The 7,500-nt window shown below is 41.9% G+C and overlaps 1 protein-coding gene across 1 annotated transcript in view; it reads left to right on the top strand.

Annotated features, from left to right (window-relative positions):
* Positions 1-7,500, top strand: part of LOC122791455 (mucin-6-like) — a 1,068,266-nt gene that overhangs the window by 387,370 nt on the left and 673,396 nt on the right. The gene's annotated exons all lie outside the window — the stretch shown is intronic.

The following is a 7,500-nucleotide window of genomic DNA, read 5'->3' as shown; positions in this document are numbered from 1 at the left end:
ACTCAGATTGAACAGGAGAGCTTTTGAGAGCTACATGAGAGAGGAGAGAGAGAACGTCAAAAAATGTTTACATACAAAACTGTATTTATGATTGTTATTATTCCCATTTCAGAGGCTGCCCCTTGGTGAAGCTGTTGCTTACTTCAGTTCGGTATTTCATCATACATGAACAGAGTGCTGTAGTTATGCCAAAGGATAGTTAAGGACAACAATCCTCTTGGATTTCTATTAGAATCCAGGTTATGATGTCAGAAGGGATCACTGTTAGTCTGTTTGACATCACTTCATATTTAACAGACAAATCACAATGAATAAGGAAGTTGGCAGTCAAGTACAGTCTTCATTACTTCCTGGCAAAAGTAAAACAGATTATTACCCGTCTCAATTGAATATAAATGATTAGCATCTAAAGACATCCTAAGATATATCATTGATCTTCTAGTCAAACATGTCCGTACCTCTGTCCATTCCTTCTTCTATCACCTTAGTTCTGAAGCCATTGCTGCTCATTCTGGTGTGCATTTAGAAGGGAATTATGGGACACCTAGAACAAGGTATATCCTGACCCATTTTAGTATTCACTACCCACTGTCCCATCCAGTTCCTGTAATACGTTATGTATACATGTGCCAGTGGGCTAGCTGCTCACCATTAACAGCTAGTTCCTCAGGTGTGAAGTCCACCCTTCCCTGATATGTGAGATGTGTAAAATACCTCCTCTCTGTTTAGCAAACCCCTCAGGGGACTGGGTTTGCTAATCAAACCATAGTTGCCTGGGTTGCAGTCAAGGTTGTATCCCTTTGTAGCCCTTCTTTTTGTCTTCATACCTTCTCAACTTATGGTATATAGACCACTTTATAAGCCAAAACCTCAGTCAGTAACAAGGACATAGGCAGTCTTCAAACACTTGACCCCTTGTTGAACATGGTTGACTTCTTTAAGACTGTTGGCAAGGCCCTGGATGAGGGAAAGTCAGCACATACAGCATACCTTGACTTAGCCAAGGCCTTTGACACAATCCCCACATGGGGATCATTGAAACGCTAATACAACTTGGCGTAAATACCTTTCTCAGGTGGGTGGCCAACTGGCTCAGCAACAGGACCTTCAAGGCCAAAATAGGCGCCTCCACCTCCGATAGGAGACCTATCACTAGTGGAGTTCCCCAGGGATCTGTCCTGGGACCTCTTGTGTTAGGCATCTACTTCTCAGAGGTCCAGACAAAGACAAAATGCCTGTGGCTGACCAAGTTTGTGGACAACTGTAAGTTGGGTGCTATCATTGAGTCCCCAAATGATGTTAACATACTGCAAGAGGGTCTCACAGCAACTAATCAGTGGGCCAAAGTCATGGTCTCAAGCTAAACGCAGCAAAAATGTATCAGCATATCATATGGCAGAAAAAAACGGCCCCTACTTATTACCACATCAAAGGCAGCCCCCTAAACACATAACCTTTGGTGAGAGAGCTAGGTACTGTGGCTGATAATAATATCACATTCAACCATTATGTAGCGGTAGTGATCAAAAAGCCTTTTACTTGGTTCATCTCATAAGTAAAGGTATTGTATCCACACACTACTCTGTATCATGCAGATTGCTCAGAGGTGATCTGTGTCTCGCCTACAAGGCAATCTCAGACCCTGCCCTACTAGAGATACTCCATATCCATAAGTGTAATTCCTCGCACATTACCTGCTCAAAAGGCCTGAATCTAATATGCGACATCAACAAAACCTGCTGGAGAGACAGATTTGTCTCCCAGAGGCTGCCCTGTCTCTGGAATAGACTTCTCATACACGTCAAACAGAGTACCTTGCTGACTGTCTTCAAGTGCAACCTTGATGAGTGGATGAGAAACCACAAATTTGTCCCAGGGGGTTTCACTTGTGTCCCTCACTGACAGGGGCAACAAGTGCTGACTGAGGCTTCTTTTTGGGATAAACTCTTGGCAAGGCTTGTAAGGGCCCCAGGGCCATTAGCCTAGTAATCTCCTATGAACCATAGATAACTACCCCCTTCCACCAAATTTCTGAAGGCATCTGCCAGAACCATTATATATCCAGTCATAATGCTTCTAAGTTACATACTGAGGAAGGACGTGTCAAAAATATGAAGAAAAAAACGCTCTTATTTTTTCTCTATACAAAGCCATATTTTCAGCTTCATTAAAAATGATTGCTCCTTTAGCCTTCTGTCTGTTATAGGTTCATAGGTAGGTACTAGGCTATCAGCCCTAAGGCCCATACAAGCCTAGCCAAAAAATGTACCCTGGCTTTCGCCACCCAAGAAAATTATTTTCCTGTCCCCCTGTCGAGCAGAGCCACAGAAGTGATCCCCGGGGTGAATTAACCATTTATCATCCATTCATCAAGATTTTTCTTGAAGAGTGCTAATGAGGAGCTCTGTTTGACATAGGTAGTCTGTTCCAGAGTATGGGAAGTCTCTTGGACAGGAATCTATCCCTCCAGCATGTTCTGTTTATTGTGGTGATAAGGTTTAGGTCCCTAGAGCGTGTAGCTTGGAGGGATTGGGATTTCTTTAAGTGGAGCATGTCCAACAGCTCTGGGTTTGACATAGCTTTGTATGTTAGGCAGAGATCGCTCCTGGGTAGGCGATATGCGATGGAGTAAAGCTGTAGTTTTTTGAGACGGTCTGCATAGGGCATCTGTTTGAGGCCAGTAATCCTCTTTGTGAGGTATCTCTGTGGTCTTTCCAGTTGTTGTAGATGTCTTGTGAGGTACATACCAAAAGGGACGTTGTACTCTATAATGGGTCTAATGAGTGATGAGTAGAGGGGAACAATGACCTCTTTTTTTCTAGATGAGAATCATTTTGTGATGAGATGAGCCACGTAGAAGGATTTCCTGACCACTGTGGCAATGTGATTATCAAAGGAGAGACTACTGTCCACCTGTGTCCCAAGGTCTCTGATCATATTTTCGGCATTAAGTAGACTACCAGCTATGTGGTAGTTCATGGGTACAGAGTTTTTACCAAAGGGGATGACAATACACTTTTTGGCATTGAGCTTCAGGCCATGGATTTGACACCAGGTATCTGTCTGTGAGGCCCTTTTGTAGTTTGTCCACATCGTTAGGAGTTTCGATTATGGCTCCTAGTTTGCAGTCATCTGCAAACTTTAGCCAAAGACCTTCTGTGTTGGCCTGCACTTCAGAGAAGTAGATACCAAACAGGAGAGGACCCAGGACTGAACCCTGTGGTACTCCACTTGTCACTGGTCTGATGTCGGATTTGGAATCCGCTACTTTCACAGTGTGGGTTCTGTCCGTGAGCCAGTTGGCAACCTATCTTGTGACATAGGGATTTATACCTAGTTTAGTGAGCTTATCTATAATTCCAGAGTGGGGGATGGTGTCAAAAGCCGTGGCGAGATCTAGATAAGCTGTGTGAACCATTTTACCCTCATCTATGGCTTTGGTGACTGCTTCAACGAAGTCAGTCAGGTTTAGGAGGCATGATCTGCCGTTTACAAATCCAAACTGGATAGGGTCCAGAGTTTGGAGATTACCAATGTCTTTGTTTATGAGTTCCACAATGATATGTTCCATGGCCTTGCAGACCAGGCTCGTCAGGCTAATGGGGCGGTAGTTCCCAGGGTCCGTCGTGGCTCCCCCTTTGTGGAGTGGGATAACCGTCGCGGTGCTTCATTCAGTGGTTACAAAGCCTGAGGTGAGGCTATGATTGAACATGGTACTTGGGTAGGGTGCCAGTTCGTTCTGTAGTTCGTGTAGAATGCAGCCTGGGATGTTGTCTGGTCCCATGGATGCTGTGTTCTTGGCTTTGGAGAGTGTGGTTTTTACCTGTGCAGCCGTGATTACAGGAACTTTGCATTCTTCGGTATAGAGATGGGCTCTTTAGGGGGTGAGAGGGGGGTAAAGTTAGCACTGAACCTATCTGCCAGGATGTTGGCAATATCAGTTCGGTCTGCATATTTAGTGCCATTGTGCTGTAACTCAGAGCAGATCTGAGTGTTGCAATTCAGATTCTTGACATAGCTATAGAATGCTTTGTGGCTGTCTTTAGAATCAGTGGCGATATATATACATGTATATATGTATATGTATATATATATATATATATATATATATATATTTTATATATATATATATATATATATATATATATATATATATATATATATATATATATATATGTGTGTGTGCGTGTGTATATATATATATATATATATATATGTATATATATGTGTGTATTTATTTATTTTTATTTATTTATTTTACATTTGTTGACCGGGAAAAGTCCGACTGGACACATGTCCGTTTTCAGCGGAGGCCCGGGGAGAAAAGCTCCAATAGTAGAAAGTAGGTTACAACAATATTTGACAGATAACATACGATTGTAGTTATACATTTAATACACAGGTAAGAAAAAGTTACATTAGTATGTACAATAACAATTATTAAAAGAAACAAACAGTCATATAGCTAGTTTACACAGGTAAGAAAAAGTTACATTAGTATGTACAATAACAATTATTAAAAGAAACAAACCATCAAATAGCTAGTTTCAGGTAGAGAGTAGATGGCTTAAGGCCTAGGTGGATAGTAAATTTACTGAGGAGGTGGAGGGGGAGCTATGGATTAGTCTGGATTAGAACATTGGCAAAGCCAGTGGGATTTGAAGTAGTGGGAGAGGCCATTCTTGAAAGTATTTAGGGAGGTTGAATCGGTGAGACTAGGTGGAAGAGAATTCCATATTTTACCCACTGTGTTTGAAAACAGAGAGTCACCTCCTGAGTTACAGGATTTGATCGTCTGTGCAAGTAATCTGTGAGATGATCTTAGTCTATTTAGGTTTGTGTAAGGGGTAATTAAGCCACTCAGGCCGGGAGTGTTTTCAGGTTGAGAGAGTATTTTGTAAGCAACTATAAGTTGCTTCTGTAGGAGTAGGTTTGGTAGTTCTATCCAACCTAGGTTCTGAAGATTAGTACAGTGATGGGTTTTGTAGGGCAGGCCCATAGCAAATCTCGCAATATGATTATAACAACAAGAGAGTTTAGATAGATCCGATTTGTTGGGGTTTGTTAGTATGGGGGAGGCATACAAGAGGGTAGATAGGAGATGGGTGCGAGCAATGGCCACTTCAGCCGTGGGAGTCAGAAAGGATTTTATTCTATAGAGGGACCCCAGTTTCTTATTAACAGTTTTGATAGTTTGGTTGATGTGCACATCAAATCTGAGTTTGTTGTCGATGGTAACCCCTAGTAGCTTGTATGAGGGTCGGGGGAGATGGTGGTTCCATTGTTGGATTATACACAAAAGGGAAAAGTTGGTGTTTTATGGATAGGATGGAAGAGGAGCATTTTCGTTTTTTTTGGGTTAAGGATCAGTTGGCGTTCCGATAACCAGTTCTCAACTGCAGTGAAACAGTCTTGAGTTTTGGATAGTAGAATAGTTGGGGATTTATCTGAGCAAATTAATGTCGAGTCATCAGCATATTGAATACATGTGGACTCTGGGATGACTTTGTTAAGATCATTAATAAAGATGGAAAATAGAAGAGGGCCAAGTATGGAACCTTGGGGGACTCCTATGGTGTTGGGTAGGAGGTTGGAGAGCTTGTTATGCCAGAGCACAGCTTGTTGCCTATCAGAAAGATAGGCATGAAACCAGTCTAGGGTTTTGTTATCTAGGTAGAGAGTTTTAAGGGTTGCATGCAAGAGTTCGTGATTGACCATAGCAAAAGCTTTTGATAGGTCCAAGAAGAGGGCTGAAGATATTTTTTTGTCATTCCAGTTAAGATTGATGGTGTTTGTGAATGAGAGGAGAGCAGTAGTAGTGCTATGTTTGGGCCTGAAGCCATGTTATGAGTTGGTTAGCAGATTTTCCTGAGTTAGGTAATGGATGAGTTGTTTGTGAATACATTTTTCCATGATTTTTGCCAGTGGTGACAAAATGGCTATTGGTCTGTATTTTGAGAGGTCGGTGGATGGGCCACCTTTATGGAGAGGGATGACATGGGAGATTTTCCATATGGAGGGGATTGTGGATTCAGTTATGGTGCGATTAATTAAGATTGAGATGGGATAGGCTATGACATCTGCAGCTTTTTGTAGAAAGTCTGCTGGAAGTAGGTCTGCAGCGAGGGTGGTTGGCTTTAATTTCTTTAGTAAGGATCGAATGTATGCAGTAGGGACAGGTTGTAGGTTGAATAACGGCGTGGGCTTCTGGATGGGACTTGTGGTTAGGGAGCAGGGGGCTACTTGTTGGTTGGCTAAGGATTTGATTACATCGATGAAGAAGGTGTTAAAGGATGTGGCCACTTCGTCTGGGTTTTTCGTAGTTAGGTCTGCTGGTGTAGGGGTGGAGGACTTGCCTGGATGGAGAAGTTTATTTATTCCTGCCCAAAACTTTTGGGGGTTGTTTTGGTGTTTATGTTGTAGTTGGAAATAGTAGTTCTTTTTGTCCATTAAGATAGATTTTTTTGTGTCATTTCTTAGTTGTTGGAAGTTGATACGGTCTAGGGGTGTCTTGGTAGCATGCCATTTATACCATGCTTTGTTTCTAGATTTGATTTTGGCTGTGGAGTCTTTTGATAGCCATGGTGCTATGAGAGCTTTTGTTTTGATTGAGCATTTGGGGGCATGTGAGTCAAGTATGTTTAGAAATGTGGAGTTAAAATTTATTACAGCCACTTCTAGTGGGAGGTGTTTTAGGATTAACCAGTTACAGGACTGCAGCTCATTTCGGAATCTAGTGAGGTCAAAATGTTTAGTGCTTCTAACAGTCCTGAGTACAGGGAGGTGACAGTTACCAATTTTGCTTTTTACCATATAAGTAATGAGGTGATCACTGAGCTCATTAGTAATGGTCCCAGATTTGTAAGTTTCGGGTTTATGGTTAGTGAGTATCCAGTCTAGGATACTTTCTTTTTGCTTGTTGCTGCCAATTCTGGTGGAGGTGGTAATATTTTGTGAGAAGCCATGGAGATTGATATTGGTTGGGTCTGTCTCTGACACACATAGATTCCAGTCAATGTTGACATCTCCCAGGATTATGGTTTCTTGTGGGAAGTTATTTGTCAGCCAATTAGAGTGTTCTCAAGAGTGTCAGAGTTGTTCCCAGGGGGGATATAGATCACAATTAGGTTAATACTTTTTTCTTTATTTAGTTGTAGTTTTAGGGTTGTTAATTCTACGTTGGGTATTTGGGGTGGCTGAGTGGGGTGTAGGGTAATGTTGAGTGTGCTTTTGAAGAGCACAGCAGTACCACCACCTCTTTTTTTTGAGGCGGTCAGTCCTGTATATGTTGTAGCCAGGTGGCAGGATTTCATTATCTTTGGTCTCTGGTTTGAGCCAGGTTTCTGTAAGACACATAATGTCAGGGACGTATGTTGCTAATAGAGCATGTAGATTATGAATTTTATTGTTTAGGCTTCTAATATTGAGGTGGCATATAAGAAGGGAGTCAGGAGGTCTTGGAAACAAGGATGTATTATTTGAATTGTCATTTGATGGAGG

This window comes from Protopterus annectens, chromosome 17.part0 (genome assembly GCF_019279795.1).
Source record: "Protopterus annectens isolate FY-2018-M chromosome 17.part0, PAN1.0, whole genome shotgun sequence".
Lineage (NCBI taxonomy): Eukaryota > Metazoa > Chordata > Ceratodontiformes > Protopteridae > Protopterus > Protopterus annectens.
Note: the sequence above shows the minus strand (reverse complement) of the source record. Positions and strands in the feature narration are given on the sequence as shown.